This window comes from Rhinopithecus roxellana, chromosome 9, assembly GCF_007565055.1.
Source record: "Rhinopithecus roxellana isolate Shanxi Qingling chromosome 9, ASM756505v1, whole genome shotgun sequence".
NCBI classification, from domain to species: domain Eukaryota; kingdom Metazoa; phylum Chordata; class Mammalia; order Primates; family Cercopithecidae; genus Rhinopithecus; species Rhinopithecus roxellana.
Genome location: NC_044557.1, coordinates 16376618 through 16393784, shown reverse-complemented (window position 1 = coordinate 16393784; position 17167 = coordinate 16376618). Strand labels below are relative to the sequence as shown.

General features: G+C 39.2%; 1 protein-coding gene and 1 non-coding gene across 6 annotated transcripts in view; one reads left to right on the top strand and one right to left on the bottom strand.

Annotated features, from left to right (window-relative positions):
• SPIDR (scaffold protein involved in DNA repair) overlaps window positions 1-17167 on the top strand; it is a 471127-nt gene that overhangs the window by 261419 nt on the left and 192541 nt on the right. The window lies entirely within an intron of this gene.
• On the bottom strand, window positions 16770-16877 carry LOC115899781. The gene has a single exon (XR_004059386.1). It is a non-coding gene; the product is annotated as a U6 spliceosomal RNA (small nuclear RNA).

The following is a 17167-nucleotide window of genomic DNA, read 5'->3' as shown; positions in this document are numbered from 1 at the left end:
CACACGTATGTTTATTGCGGCACTATTCACAATAGCGAAGACTTGGAATCAACCCAAATGTCCATCTGTGACAGACTGGATTAAGAAAATGTGGCACATATACACCATGGAATACTATGCAGCCATAGAAAAGGATGAGTTTGCATCCTTTGTAGGGACATGGATGCAGCTGGAAACCATCATTCTTAGCAAACTATCACAAGAACAGAAAACCAAACACCGCATGTTCTCACTCATAGGTGGGAACTGAACAATGAGATCACTTGGACTCGGGAAGGGGAACATCACACACTGGGGCCTATCATGGGGGGTAGGGGGGAGTGATTGCATTGGGGAGTTATACATGATATAAATGATGAATTGATGGGTGCTGACGAGTTGATGGGTGCAGCACACCAACATGGCATAAGTATACATATGTAACAAACCTGCACGTTATGCACATGTACCCTAGAACTTAAAGTATAATAAAAAAAAAAAAAAGTATAATAAAAAAATGAAAAAAAAAAAAAGGAATAGTTTAAAGATTTAAAGTGATCTTTGTGTGTGTGTGTGTGTGCGCGCGCGCGTGTGTGTGTGGTTTTCTCCCTCCCTCCCTCCCTTCCTTCCTTCCTTCCTTCTTTATTTTTATTATTTATTATTTTTTTTAAATTTGTTTGAGTCAGGGTCTCACCCTGTCCCCCAGGCTGGAGTACAGCGGCACAATCTCGGCTCACTGCAGCCTCGACCTCCCAGGCTCAGGCGATCCTCCCACCTCTCAAATTGTTGGGACTTCAGGCATAGAGAGCCACCATGCATGGCTTTTCTTTTTTAATGCAAGTATTTCTTTTGGAATTTGAACTTTAATACTACTTTGGTGTGTTTTCACCTAAATTCCATTTTGTGAGCTTCTTAGTATTTGATTGAAAACCTATTTCGTTTTACTTGACCCTAACCAGATCAACAAGATAAGGATATTACCCAAAGGTGGTTTCTAGTAGGATTGTGGCCATAAACATCAATTCTGTAGCCAAGTATGGACTAATGTGGACTGAGAAGTTGGCTTGGAAGAAAGACGCATTTCCACCTAGTCAGGGACGTTTGAAGATTATGCATGTTTTAAGGGAAAAGGCCTGCTGAATGTGGAGAGTACAAAGGTGTAACTGTCACTTGAGCTTTTTAGAAGTCCTTCGATGTAGCTGCCAACTTAAATAAACCACCTCAGGTCCAGCCAGTACAGCAGCTCTTTTTTATCTTCATTGTGAGTCTATCTCCCTGCCAGCTGGTGATGGGGGTCAGGCTGGATCACGGATTTGACCACCCTGCACCCAGGCCTGCCCCTCTTTTCTCTGTTACGTAGTGCTGGGCAGCCTCTGGGGGGCCTCACCGATTTTTGTTTTTTAGTGGTGATAACAGCACGATCAGCCCGCAGCCGTCTCAATAAGAAGTGCTAACTTCCTCAGGAAAACAGAAGTGTGGTATGCACCATTACATAACCCAGTTTCTCTGGTGATACAATTTTAGTTTTTGAGAGCTGTTTTGAAGTCTTCCCACAGAACTGCAGGCCTCTCTGTTTTCCTGTAAGGGGTGAGGAGATGCCAGTTTTGTCCATACACTCATGAAAAAACACAATGATGGATTAAGTGTCCTGAAGTGTCAGAAGGATACCTGGTGTGGTAGCTTCTAAAATACCACTAAAAGTTATTGTAGAGATGAATTAATTAGAATTAACACCTGAGTTGGGTTACCAAATGAAATAAAGGGTGCCAGGTAAATGTGAATTTTTTATAAACTACCAGGCACATGTATACTAAAAAAAAAATTAATTGTTTATCTGAAATTTACATTTACCTGGGCATCCTGTATTTTATTAGGTAAATCAGGCAACTCTCCACCTGAAACTAGATTATGCAAACTAAGAATTAACATAAAAAGTACTGTCATTGTATGGATGAGAAATCTCCTTCTCCTCTTCTAAACCAGTTTAGGAAGCCTGTGCTTCATCATTTCTCATATACTCTCCTCCCATGTATATCCAGATTAAAATGTGTGTATCTGGCATGTGGCTCACTGTTTCACATGCCTAACTGCAAGCCTCTGGTATCCTATAGTTGCAGCACCATTTTGGTGGGTCAGCCATGGGCAGCAGGTCCTGACCTCTCCTGACCACCTCCGAGGAACTGCAGACTCTCAGCATTTGCGTGTGTTCCTCCTCAGAGCCCTGGGACAACCCTGGCCAGCTGAAGGCAGAGAGACAGGCACGTAAACCTCCTGGCCTATCTTGGGGATGCCTGGGCCAAAATACGCCACTGGCCTAATTCTCTGAAGGTCTCAAAGCATTTTCATATTAAGTTATTAAAGTGACCCAGAGAACAAGAAAGGAGTTGCTACTACATGATGTCAGAGAACACTCAGAGGTTTGAAGGGAATTGGGAGAATTAAGTAATTATTAATAAATTCTAAAACTTTAATAATCAATATTCAAAGGAGAAATAGCAGAACTAATATTTTGTACCAAGGGTGCTGGTGTTGGGAATTCAGACATCTCCTGCAAAATATTTCTGATACAAAATAGTAAAATGTAGTTTTTAGGGGAGACCTTTTAGAGAAGGAAGCTTTTATTTCCAAAGGACTTCATGAAAGGTGTAAAGGCCACACTGTGAATTAGGGATGACACACCCTGTTTTGAATTGGATTTCCTGCTAGTTCTGATCCGAGGCATTCTTCCCGGAGTAGGGTGAATTCAGTTCCAGTGTTTGCTTGTAAAACTGAATCTGGTCATTGTATTTGCAGTTTGGCTTCCTGCCTGCTGTTAAAGTACAGAGCAAACTTCAGCTCATTACTCCCTATGATTCTGTGTCCTCCTAAAGAGCAGGGAAAGAAGAGGGGAAAACCCAGGGGGTGACTGAGTTCATTTACATGCTGTGCCAAAGGGCAGCTGCTTGCTGCCTTGTCGTCACAGGATTCTGTGGAGAATCCTGATATTCCATTTACCAGAATAGGAGACAGCCTGGAAAACAAACAAACAAAAAAAGTGTCTTTCTTTTTATGGTTCTAGCTATGGCATTACTAACTGAATAATATACTTTCTTTTCTTTAACAAACATAGGTGAAAATTTAGGAAATTTTATGTTCTCCCTGTTTCCAAAGTTTTCTGTATGAAGAAAGAACTTATAAAAAGAGGTCACCACCAGGTGCAGTGGCCGATGCCTGTAATCCCAGCACTTTGGGAGGCCAGGGTGAGAGGATCACTTGAGGTCAGGAGTTTAACACCAGCCTGGCCAACATGGTGAAACCCTGTCTCTACCAAAAATACAAAAATTAGCCAGGTGTGGTGGCATACGCCTTTAGTCTCAACTACTCAGGCCGCTGAGGCAGGAAGATCACTTGAGCCCAGGAGCCAATGCACTCCAGCCTGGGTGACAGAGTGAGACCCTACCTCAAAAAAAAAAAAAAAAAAAAAAAAAAAAAAAAGTTACAAGGTGGTAGCACTGCTGGCTAGTTGGAGCTGGCTGTGCCTATTGAATTGTCCTGAGAGAACACCAGGTTGTGTACATGCTGTCTAGATTTGTGGGAAGTGTCGGGGGCTTACCCCCTTTCCCTGCAGTTGTAGAAAATGTGATGCAGTCTTCTCATTGTAGTTCCAGCCACCTCATTAAGATACCTGGCAAAACTTGAGTGTGGATCAGAAGGAATCCAGAAACATATAGTGGCATCAGCCTGTGTGTCCTTAGGAATCTTGTATTCCCCTGAGTTAAACTTAGAGCCTCTGAATTTGTGGAAAGGACAGAGAGGAAAGATGTTCTGTTGTGGGGCTGTTCCCACCCTCGGCTTCCTCACACTGAGGCAGTGCACCCAGTACTGAAATGAGGAACATTGCAATGATGCCTGGGGTCAGCAAGTGACCTTGCTGACATCACAACATGTACATTTCTCACCGTTCTTGGTTATTTAATTCTGGTCTGGTCCATTGGATTAGAGCCAGATTAAACATCAATAAATTTTGGGTTTACTATTAACAAAGAGTGGAGTCCTGCTACCTTACTGTTACTTTGCTAGGTGCTAAGAGAGAAATCAGAAAATTTAAGGCATGGATTTTGGTCACAGGGAGCAAAATCTAGTCTTTATTGGCTAAGAAGCCTTAAAAACCACGTAACTGTCACGTAGTGGCAGACCATGAGCAAAAAGAAAAAAATGAACCCAGCTTCTTCTTGGCTGTTTTATGGAGATGGTGCATTCAGCTGCCTGGTGTTTAGAGGAACCAAATGTACAGAAATGAAACCTTTGAGGAGATTCCCAGAGCTAACTGCAGGGTGCTGCAGGGATGTGGCAACTGAACATCCAGGAACTGTAACAAGACGGTGTTTAAATAGATAAAAATGAAGCAGTCCAAAGCAGGAGGTTCTGACTTCTGGTTTCTAGTCTGGCATGTAATGCGGGTGGAAGTTGTCACTCCTATCTTCACAATAAGAAAAAGCTGAACAAACTAAAAATCAATGGTTTTTAGCTTCATCAGAGAATTGTCACAGAACAAACAACTGCCCCCAAATTGGAGCAAACGTCAGGCAAATAAACAGAGAATCACAGCTTCCCAGAGCAAAAGACCTGGAGCAGAAGTATCCAGCAGAACCCAGAACCAGCCTAAGAAAACCAGTTATTTGACACATTGCCAGAGGCTCGGTGTGGACAAGCTTGCAAGTTACACTCCAGGGGGCCCTGTCTTGGGGAGAGTGGGCACACTTTTGTTTTACGTTTTACCTTCTATGTCTAGGAACCCTGCTAGTTTCTCACTGTGAAGATCAGGGAACAACCCGTTGTGCTTGTGTCAGGGGAAGGGAAAGGTAGCCATTTAACAGTAAACTGGAGCATTCAGCCCTCAAGATAAACTATTTTACCAGAGTAACCAATTGGGGTTTTATCAGAGCCCAGTTAACTTAGGGGGAAGGAAAAACACCAACACCAACTCCAGATTTCCTCCAGCCTTCCTGTTTCTCTGGGGAGAAAAAAGGTCAGAAGCACCTGTCAAGATCACAGCCCAGAGGCACAGTGGGCTTACTAAAGACCTAGACCTCATCATAGGACTATAGAATACCTCCCATACCCTGATACCATACCACCACATTAGCAAGGCTCCTGTGTGGTAACAGAGGAATAAAACGGAAAGAACTGAGCACCTCAGACCTTACTTAAGAAGAAGGCTGTAGAGAAACCCAAAGATAACAGGGGAGACAAAAACATGGACACCAGAGAAAATTTTAGCTTTGGAAAACGCTATAGCAAACAATAAAAGACAGCCCATCATTAAAATCGCCAGGTCAACCAGATGTAGCCTCTATAGGTGTTGTCTTAGCTACCAGCTTAGGATCAGTATGGTTCGCCAGATGGCCCCCACTGGTGCCAGTCTTGGTTGGGTTCACCAGATGTTGCCTGTGGGCTACTGTTTTATTTTTCTATTTCCATCTTTGAACAGAGAGCTACTATTCTTTTATTGGACGTGAAATGGTGAAGGTACACAAGCATATTGCTGTCATTGTTTTCTGGCTTTCCTAAATTACTTTTACCAGTGGTGTATCTTTTTTTAAAAACTATCTACTTCGAGATGGTGTGTCTTGATTGACATCTCATGGAGAAGTGGATGGGGAAAATACTGGTTCTGTGGAAAGACTCTCCATTACTGGCTTGCTCGTCCAGCTCTGATCTTTCTGTTTCAGGACTCTCCCTGTTTCAACAACAGCAACAACATGATAATAACAAACCTCACATATGTTGTTCCACTGGATAATTGTAATTTTTAAAAATAAATCATTGTAAAACCAAGAACAGTTTCATCACTTTTTTCTATATAGCTGTTCACATGGGGCCAATCTGTCTTCACAAAAAAAAAGTGAGTAAAAGAATCCTTGATACTTTCCCCTTCAAGTCCAGCATCTGCTTATTTAAATACATATCTCATGTAAAATGGAAAAGGAAAAAAACTTTTAAAAAGGGAAATTTTAAAACCTTATACTAAAGATCTTTATATTGCAGTCTGTCTCACACAATATGTCATGTCTGGCTTTCAACAACAAAAAATTACTAGATATTCTAAAAGACAAATAAGTCAGTTTGAAGAAACAGAACAAGCGTTAGAACCAGACTCAGATTTTGCAGAGATGTTAGAATTAATCAGACTAGGAATTTTTTTAATTCCTAAGATTAATATGCTAGGGGCTCTAAAGGGAAGATTGGACAAACAGGCAAGAAAAGGTGGGTAAAGGAGAGAGATGGAAACCCTAGGAAAGATCAAAAGGAAATCCTAGAAACCAAAGGCACCATAACGGAAGTGAAGAATGCCTTCGATGGACTCATCGGTAGACTGGACATGGCCACTGAAAGAATTCATGAGCTTGAAGAAATGTCAACCAAAACTTCCAGAACTAAAATACAAAAAGAAAAAGGAGTGAAAGAAAAAAACGGAACATAATATTCAAGAACTGTGGTACATTTGCAAAAGGTATGGCATACATGTTATGGGAATACCAGAGGAGAGGAAACACAGGAAGTCAAAAAAAGAATTTTTCCAGAGTAATGATATGTTCCAAACCATAGATTCAGGAAGCTTAAACAACAACAGGATAAATAAAACAATATCTAAAACAAAATCTACACTTAGGCATGTCATACTTAAACGGCAGAAAATTATAGACGAAGAAAAAACACCAGAGGGGGAGCTGGCAGAAACATACCACCTATAGCAGAAGAAGGATAAGAATTACATCAGACTTCCCTTCAGAAATCTTGCAAACTAAAAGATGTAGCACAATATTTAAAGTATTAAAGGAGGCCAGGCCCAGTGGCTCAGGCCTGTAATCCTAACACTTTGGGAGGCTGAGGCGGGAGGATCACAAGGTCAGGAGATCAAGACCATCCTGGCTAATACGGTGAAACCCCATCTCTACTAAAAATACAAAAAATTCGCCGGGCATGGTAGCACGCGCCTGTAATCCCAGCTACTCGGGAGACTGAGGCAGGAGAATCGCTTGAGCCCAGGAGGCGGAGGTTGCTGTGAGCCGAGATCGCACCACTGCACGCCTGGGCAACAGAACGAGACTGCATCTCAAAAAATAAATAAATAAAATAAAAAATAAAAGTAAAGTATTGAAGTAAAAAACTCACCAACTTAGAATCCTATATCTAGCAAAAATATCCTTCAAAGGTGACAGAAAAATAAAACAGTAGCCCAGACAAAAACTGAGACAGTTTGTCAGTGCTAAGGCTACCTTGCAAGAAATGTTAAAAGAAATTATTCAAAAGGAAGGAAAACAATATAGGTCAGAAATGGAGATGTACATAAAGAAAAGAGGATTATAAGTGAAGGAATAAATGCAGGTAAAATAAAACCTCAGTTGATCTAACAGATAAGTTAGTTTAAAATAATAGCTAAAATGTATTCAGTGGTCATAGTTCATGTATAAATGAAATGAATGACAGCAATATTATAAGACATACAAGGAGGAATTAGAAATATTTTGTTATTGTAAAGTACTTGTGCTACCCGGGGAGTGGCATAGTGTTATTTAAAAGTGGACTTGAATTACTTTTAAATGCATATCAATCTCAAGAGGAACCACATAAAAAAGTAAAAAAGGAAGTACAATCATATATCACTTAATGATGGGGATATGTTCTGAGAAATGCATTATTAGGTGATTTCATCATTATGCAGACATCATAAGGGCACTTACACAAACCTAGGTGATATAGCCTACTACACATCGAGGCTGTATGGTATAGACTACTGATCCTAGGCTACATACCTGTACAGCATGTAACTATACTGAACACTATAGAACACTATAACAAAATGATAAATATTTGTGTGTCTAAACATATCTAAATGCAGTGGCTCATGTCTGTAATCCCAGCACTTTGGGAGGCTGAGGCAGGCAGATCACTTGAGGCCAGGAGTTCGAGACCAGCCTGGCCAAAATGGTGAAACTCCAGCTGGGTGTGGTGACACTCGCCTGTAATCCCAGCTACTCAGGAGGCTGAGGCACAAGAATCACTTGAACCTGGGAGGTGGAGGTTGCAGTGAGCTGAGATCGGGCCTCTGCACTCCAGCCTGGGTGACACAGTGAGACTCTGTGTCAAATACAAAACAAAACACCTTTAGAACCATGGTGTCAGAAAAAAAATAAACATATCTAAACATAGAAAAAGTACAGTAAATCTATGGTATAAAGGTTAACAATGGTGCCTCTCTATAGGGCACTTACCTGGAATGGAACCTGCAGGACTGGAAAGTTGTTCTTGGGTCGGGGGCCGTCAGTGAGTGGTGAGGGAATGTGAAGGTATAGTACATTACTGTGCACTACTGTAGACTTTATATAAACGCTGAACACCTAGGCTACACTAAATTTATAAAAAAGTATTTCTTTAATAATAAATTAACCTTAGCTTACTGTAACTTTTTTACTTCATAAACTTAATTTTTCTTAACTTTTTTATCTTTTTGTAGTAATATTTGGCTTATAACACACATAGTACAAAATTATTTCAAAAATATTTTTATATCCTTATTTCAAATTTTTTTTCTATTAAAACAAAATTTTTTATAACTTTTTTTTTAAGAGGCAAGGTCGTGCGTCCCCCGGACTGGAGTGCAGTGGCGCAGTCATGGCTTACTACAGCCTCAAACTCCTGGGCACAAGTGACCCTCTCACTTAAGCATTCCAGGTAGTTAGGACTCCAGTCATGTGCCACCTCACCCAGCTACTTTTTAAAAATGTTTCTCACTGTGTTGCCCAGGTTGGTCCCAAACTCCTGACCACAGGTGTTCTTCCCACCTTGGCCTCCCAAAGGGATTACAGGCATGAATTACTGTGCCCAACTTTTTAAAAAGCTTGTAAAGCTTTTTTTTGCTAAAAATGGAGATACACAAACATTAGCCTAGGCCTACATGGGGTCAGGATCATCAATGTCACACTGTCTTCTGCCTCTACAACTTGCCCCACTGGCTGGCCTTCATGGGCAATAATGTGAATGGAGCTGTCATTTCCTATGACAATTCCTTTCTTCTGGAAAACTTCCTGAAGGACCTGCCTGAGGCTCCTCTTCAGATGTCATTCCTTTTAGAAATGTGTCTATGGTGGATCACTTGGTTTGTTGCTTTATCATCATAGATTTGCTTATAAGCAGAGAATACACCGTGAACATTCCTTAACATTAATGAAAACCTTTTAGTACTGGGGTTTATGTTTTCAGAAGACTTTAAGGAGCGTGTTGAGGTCTGTAAAAGCTTCTGCTAAACCCTTCACTGGGAATTTTCTTGGGGATTCTACTTCTGTTTCTTCTCCTGCAGTTTCCTTTTCTCTTACCTCTTCTTGAGGTATGCATTCCTGTTCCAGTTCCAAGAAAGCCTTATTAGTCAGTTTCTCAGGACAACATCACTAGGCGATAAGAATCTTTCAGCTCCATGATAATCTTAAGGGACCACTGTCAGATATGTAGTCTGCCATTGACTGAACCACCATTATGTGGCATACAACTAAAATTATTTATTACATTAAGAGAAGAAAAAAATGGAATCACATAAAATGCCCAATTAAAACTATAGGGAGAAAAAGAGTGGAATACAATAACAGAAAGAACAAGGGCAAATAATAGAAGACAGTAACAAATAGATATTAGTCCTGCTATATCAATAATTGCTTTAAAGATTAGTGATCTGAACTCTAATTAAAAGATAAAGATTGTCAGAGTGGTTTTTTTTTTTTTTTTTTTTTTTTTTTTTGAGGCAGAGTTTGGTTATTTTGTTTCCCAGGCTGGAATGCAATGGGTCGGCTCACTGCAACCTCCGTCTCCCAGTTTCAAACGATTCTCCTGCCTCAGCCTCCCAAGTAGCTGGGGTTACAGGCATGCGCCACCATGCCTGGCTAATTTTATATTTTTAATAAAGATGGGGTTTCTCCATGTTGATCAGGCTGGTTTTGAACTCCTGACCTCAGGTGATCCACCTGCCTTGGCCTCCCAAAGTGCTGGGATTACAGGCATAAGCTACCATGCCTGGCCCAGAGTGGATTTAAACAAAAATAAAACTCAGTGCCTATAAGAACCTCATTTTAAATATAAAAACACGGATAGGGATGCTAACATTGATCAAAAGAAAGCTGGAGTACCTATATTAATTTCAAACAAAGCCAACTTTAGAGCAAGAAAAATTATCAAAGATAAAGAGGGAACATTACATAATGAAAAAGAGGTCAGTTCTCCAAGATGATGTAACAGCCCTTAATGTGTGTTTATGTGAGAACAGATTTAAAACACATGAGGCAAAAAATCTGATAGAACTGCAAAGAAAAATATACAAAATCACTATTACAGCTGGAGACTTCAGCACTCTTTTATAAGTAATTGACAGGTCCAGCAGGCAGAACTCAATAAAGTCATTGTTGAACTGAACAGCACAATCAACAGAATCTAATTTACATTTATAGAATACTTGATTCAACAGCAGCAGAATATACATTCTTCTCAAGCTCATGCAGAACATTCACCAAGGCAGACCAAATTCTGGACCATAGAACACACCTTAACAAATTTAAATGATAAGATCATACAGAGTATGTTTCAGACCATAATGGAATTAAATTGGAACTCAGTAACAAAATACTTGAAAGTTAAACAGTACACCTCTAATACACATCAAGAAATCTCAAGAGAAATTTAAACTATTTTAATAAAGTGAAAATGAAAATGCAACATAACCAAATTTGTAAGTTTCAGTGAAAGCAGTGTAAAGAAAATTTATAGCATTGAATGTACACAATAGAAAAGAAAAAATATTTAAATCAGTAAATCTAAACTTCCACTTTAGGAAACCAGAAAAAGAAGAGTGAATTAAATCATAAATAGAAGGAACAAAATAATTTTTACCAATAATTAATAAATAAGATAATAAAAATTCTCAACTCAAAGTGGATTAAAGAATTAAACGTAAAATCCCAAACTGTAAAAACCCTGGAAGACAACTTAGGTAGTACCATCCTTGACATAAGAATGGGCAAAGATTTCATGAGAAATATACCAAAAGCAGTCACAACAAAAGCAAAAATTGACAAGTGGGATCTAACTAAACTAAAGAGCTTCTGCACAGCAGAAGAAACTCAAAGCAGTAAACAGCCTACAGGGTGGGAGAAAATATTTGCAAACTATGCATCTGACAAAGGTCTAATATCCAGCATCTATGAGGAACTTAAACAAATTTACAAGAGAAAACCCCATTAAAAAGTGGGTAAAGGACATGAATAGACACTTCTCAAAACAAGACATACATGTGGCCAACAAGCATATGGGGAAAAAAGAAAACCTCAACATCACTGACCTTTAGAGAAATGCAAATCAAAACCACAGTTACATACCATCTCACACCAGTCAGAATATCTATTATTAAAACGTCAAAAAATAACAGATGCTGGCGAGACTGCAGAGAAAGGGGAACCCTAATACACAGTTGTTGGGAGTGTAAATTAGTTCAACCATTGTGGAAAGCAGTATGGTGATTCCTCAGAGCTAAAAGCAGAACTACCATTTGATCCACCGATCCCATTACTGGGTGATAACGGTTTGGCTCTGTGTCCCCACCCAAATCTCACCTTGAATTGTAATAATCCCCACGTGTCAAGGGTGGGACTAGGTGGAGGTAATTGAGTCGTGGGGGCCGTTTTTCCTATGCTGTTCTGGTGATAGTGAGTGAGTTCTCATGAGATCTGATGGTTTTGTAAGTGATTGGTATTTCCCCTGCTGGCACTCATTCTCTCTCCTGTTGCCCTGTGAAGAGGTGCCTTCCACCATGATTGTAAGTTTCCTGAGGCCATCCAAGGGCGGGAGCAGGTGAAGGTAATTGAATCATGGGGGCCATTTTTCCTATGCTGTTCTAGTGATAGTGAGTAAGTTCTCATGAGATCTGATGGTTTTGTAAGTGACTGGTATTTCCCCTGCTGGCACTCATTCTCTCTCCTGCTGCCCTGTGAAGAGATGCCTTCCACCATGATTGTAAGTTTCCTGAGGCCATCCCAGCCATGCAGAACTGTGAGTCGATTAAACCTCTTTTCTTCATAAATTTCCCAGTGTTTGGTGTTTGTTCATAGCAACATGGTAACAGACTAATACACTGGGTATATACCCAGAGGAATATAAATCATTATACCATAAAGACACATCCATGTGAATGTTTATTGCAGCACTGTTCACAATAGCAAAGACATGGAATCAACCTAAATGCCCATCAACAGTAGACTGGACAAAGAAAATGCACATATACGCCATGGAATACTATGCAGCCATAAAAATGAACAAGATCATGTCTTTTGCAGGAACTTAGATGGAGCTGGAGGCTCTTATCCTTAGTGAAGTAACACAGGAACAGAAAACCAAATACCACATGTTCTCACTTATAAGTGGGAGCTAAATGATAAGAACTTAAGAACACAAAGAAGGAAACAGCAGACACTGGGGTCTACTTGAAGGGGGAGGGTGGGAGGAGGGAGAAGAGCAGAAAAGATAACTGTTGGGTACTGGGCCTAATACCTGGGTGGTGAAATAATACATACAACAAACCCCCATGACACATGTTACCTCCGTAACAAACCTTCACATGTACTCCCAAACCTAAAATGAAATTGAAAACAGGAAATTAGAGAAAATCAACAGAAAAAAAAAAGTTGGTTCTTTGAAAGATTAATAAAATTGATAAATGTGGAGCCAGATTAAGAGAAAACGAAAAAAGACAGAAATTACTAATATCAGAAGTGAAAGAGTGACCATTACTACTGATCCCATAGATACTAAAAGGATAATAAAATAATGTTTTGGAAAATTCTGCCCACAAATTCATTAACCTAGTGGAAATAGACCGATTACGTGAAAGACACACTCTACCAAAACTCATACAAGGAGAAACAGATAATCTGAATAGACCTGCATTTATTAAAGAAAATCAATAATAACCTTTCCAAGCAGAAAGCACCAGACTTAGATGGGTTCACTAGTAAATTTTACCAAACATTTAGGGCAGAAATTATACCTATTTTCTACAGTCTCATCCAGAAAATAGAAACAGAAGGAATACTCTATAATCCTTCCCAGAAAATAGAAACTTAAGGAAACACTTAAGCACTAAGTGCAGGAGCAAGACAAGGAAGGATGCTCTTTTCACCACTCACAGATTGTGAGGGATGAAATAAAGCTGTCCTTATTTGCAGATAACAAATAATTAATTCTGTGAGGCCAGTATTAAAAATCAGGCATGGGCCGGGCGCGGTGGCTCAAGCCTGTAATCCCAGCACTTTGGGAGGCCGAGACGGGTGGATCACGAGGTCAGGAGATCGAGACCATCCTGGCTAACGCGGTGAAACCCCGTCTCTACTAAAAATACAAAAAGAAAAACTAGCCGGGCGAGGTGGCGGCGCCTGTAGTCCCCAGCTACTCGGGAGGCTGAGGCAGGAGAATGGCGTGAACCTGGGAGACGGAGCTTGCAGTGAGCTGAGATCCGGCCACTGCACTCCAGCCTGGGCGACAGAGCGAGACTCCGTCTCAAAAAAAAAAAAAAAAAATCAGGCAAAGACATAAGGAAGGAAAACTAAGGACCAGTGTCTCTCATGAATGTAGATACATAAATATTTAACAACATATTGACAAATCAAATCTAACACATATAAAAAGAATTATCTACTTTGACCAAGTTTACCATTCAAAAAGCAATTAATGTAATACATCACACCAACAGGCTAAAGAAGAAAAATCGTATCTTATGAATAGATGGAAGAAAAGGATTCGACAAAATCCAACACCCATTTTTGATGTTTAAAAAAAAAGGTCAGCAAACTAGCAATAGAAGACACATCCTCAACTTGTTAAAGAACCTCTTCTAAGAAACCTGCAGCTGACATCATACTTAATGGTGAGAAACTAGATGTTTTCCCACTAAGAACAGGAGCAAGACAAGGAAGAATGCCCTTTTCACCACTCACAATTGTGAGGGATGAAATAAAGCTGTCCTTATTTGCAGATAACATGATTATGATTATGTATGTAGAAATCCCAGAGAATCACCAAAAAAATTCCTGAACCTAGGAAGTGATTATAGCAAGGCTGCAGAATATGTTAACATGTAATAGTTACTTATATACTAGCAATGAACAATTGGAGAATAAAAACAATGCCATTTACATTTGCATCAAAAAATCAAACAGGTATAAATCTAAATATATATACATATAAAACATCTACCTGAAGAAATGTACAAAATTCTGATGAAGAAATCAAAGAAGAGCTAAACAGTATATTCCATGTTCATAGATAAGAAGACTCAATGTTATTAAGATGTCAGTTCTTCCCAACTTGATCTGTAGATTCGGTGTAATTCCAATCAAAATACCTTTAAGTTATTTCATGGTTATCAACAAACTGATTCGAAAGTTTCTGTTGAAATGCAAAGTACCTACAATAACCGACTCAATACTGAAAGAGAACAAAGAGAACTGACATTATCCAACTTCAAGAATTATTGTAAGCAAGGCAGTGATACAGGCAAAACAATAGCCAAATAGGTCAATGGAACAGAATGTAGAACAAGAAATTGACGTAAACATAGTCAATTGATCTTTGACAAAGAAGCAAAGGAAATTTAATGGAAAAATAATCTTTTCAAGAAATTGTGGTGAAACACCTGATCATCTACATGAAAAAGAATGAATCTAGACACAGATCTTACACCAAAAAGCAACTCAAAATGAATCATAGACCTAAATGTAAATTGTGAAACTATAAAACTAGAATATAAGATAGAAGAGAATCTAGATGATTTCAAGTTTGGCAATGACTAAAGGCACTATCTGTTAAGAGAAAAAGTTTACAAGATGAACTTTGTTAAAATTTTTAAATTTTGCTCTGTGAAAGACACTGTTAAGACAATGCAGACAAGCCATGGACTGGGAGAAAGTCTTTACAAACACGTATGTTGTAAAGAACTTGTACTCAGAATATACTAAGAACTTTAAAACTCAGTAAGAAAACAGACAACCCAATTAAAAAATTAATAAAAGCTCTGAACAGACAACTCAGTAAGGAGATGTACAGATGGCAGATAATCACATTAAAAGATGCTTAACATCATATGTCATTAGGAATTGCAAATTGAAACAGCAATGAGATACCACTAGACATCTATTAGAATGGCTGACAGTCAAAACACACAATACCAAATGTAGGGAAGGATATGGAACAACAGAACTATCATTCATTGCTGATGGAAATGCAAATTGGAACAGCTACTTTGGAAGGCAGTTCAGCACTTTCTTACAAAAATACACATATTACCGTATGATCCAGCAATTGCACTTTTTGATATTTATCCAAATAATTGTTGCAAACATATCTGTACAAACCTGCACATAAATGCTTATAGCAGCTTTATTCATAATTGCCCAAAACTTGGAAGTAACTGAGATGTCTCCAATAGGTGAATAGATAAACATACTGGTGCTTATTCATCCACACAATAGGATATTACTCAGTGACAAAATGAAATGAGCTGTCAAGCCATGAGAAAACATAGAGGAACCTTAAATGTGTATTGCTAAGTGAAAGAAACCAATCTAAAAAGGCTGCATGCGGTATAATTCTAACTGTATGACATTCTGGAAAAGGCAAAACTATGGAAATACTAAAAAGATCCGTGGGGTTTAGAGGGAGGGAGAGATGAATAGGTGGTGGACAGGGTATGTTTAGAGCAATGAAACTTCTGTATGATACTGTAATGGTGGACACGTACTGTTATACATTTGCCAAAACCTATAGACCTGTACAACAGAAAGAGTGAACCCAATGTAAACTATGAACTTTACTCAATATTGGCTGACCAGCTGTAATAAATATATCACATTAATGCAAGATGTTAATAGGGAAACTGAGATAGGTGAGAGGGTATATGGGAACTCTCAGTATTTCTGCTTAATTTCTTCATAAACCTAAAGCTACTCTAAAAATTAGTGTATTTTTTAAAGAATGAAAAAACAGGGCCAGACGTGGTGGCTCACACCCATAATCCCAGCATTTTGGGAGGCTGAGGCAGGCGGATCATTTGAGGTCAGGAGTTTGAGACCAACCTGGAAACATGGTGAAACCCCATCTCTACTAAAAATACAGAAATTAGGCGTGGTGGCTTGCGCCTATAATCTCAACTACTCAGGAGGCTAAGAAAGGAGAATTGCTTGAACCTGGGAGGCAGAGGTTGCAGTGAGCCAGGATCGTGCCACTGTATTCCAGCCTAGGCGATAGAGCTAGACACTGTCTCAAAAAAAAAAAAAAGAAAAGAATAAAGAAAAAACAGGAGTTCCCAGAGGTTGCTGAGATTAACTTTGGAAGGAGAAAATACTATGAAAGTAAATTAAGGCTGGGCATGGTGGCTCACGCCTATAATCCCAGCACTTTGGAAGACCAAGGCAATAGGTCACCTGAGGTCGGGAGTTCAAGACCGGCCTGGCCAACTTGGTGAAACCCCGTCTCCACTAAAAATACAAAAATTAGCTAGGGTGTGGTGGTAGGTGCCTGTAGTCCCAGCTACTAGGGAGGCTGAGGCGAGAGAAATGCTTGAACCTGGGAGGTAGAAGTTGCAGTGAGATGAGATCATGCCACTTCACTCCAGCCTAGACAACATAGTGACACTCTGCCTCAAAAAAAAAAAAAAGAGCTAAGTAAGTTAATGTTCATTGTCAAAGACTGCTGTTTTTCCTTTCTTTTTTTTTTTTTTTTTAAATATGGAATGCTTCACGAATTTGCGTGTCATCCTTGCGCAGGGGCCATGCAAGACTGCTGTTTTTCTTTCTCAGTTTTGAGCTTCTTTATTCTGGTCCTAGTAATTATATTTAATATTTGAGTTTTCAGTTTTTGCCTCTATAAATTTGATACAGCTGTCTGTCTTTATAAAATAAAGCCTTCAAAAGGAAATTTATATAAATTGAATCATATTTTTCTCTTTATGAATAGATTTATTTTTTTCCAATAATAAGGGCAAGAAAGGATTATTGTGGGATATTTGTTTTGGTTTTGTTTTGTTTCCTTCTTTTTTTTTTTTTTTTTTTTTTTAAGACAGAGTCTCACTCTGTCACTCAGGCTGTGTAGTTCAGTGGCACGATCTCGGCTTACTGCA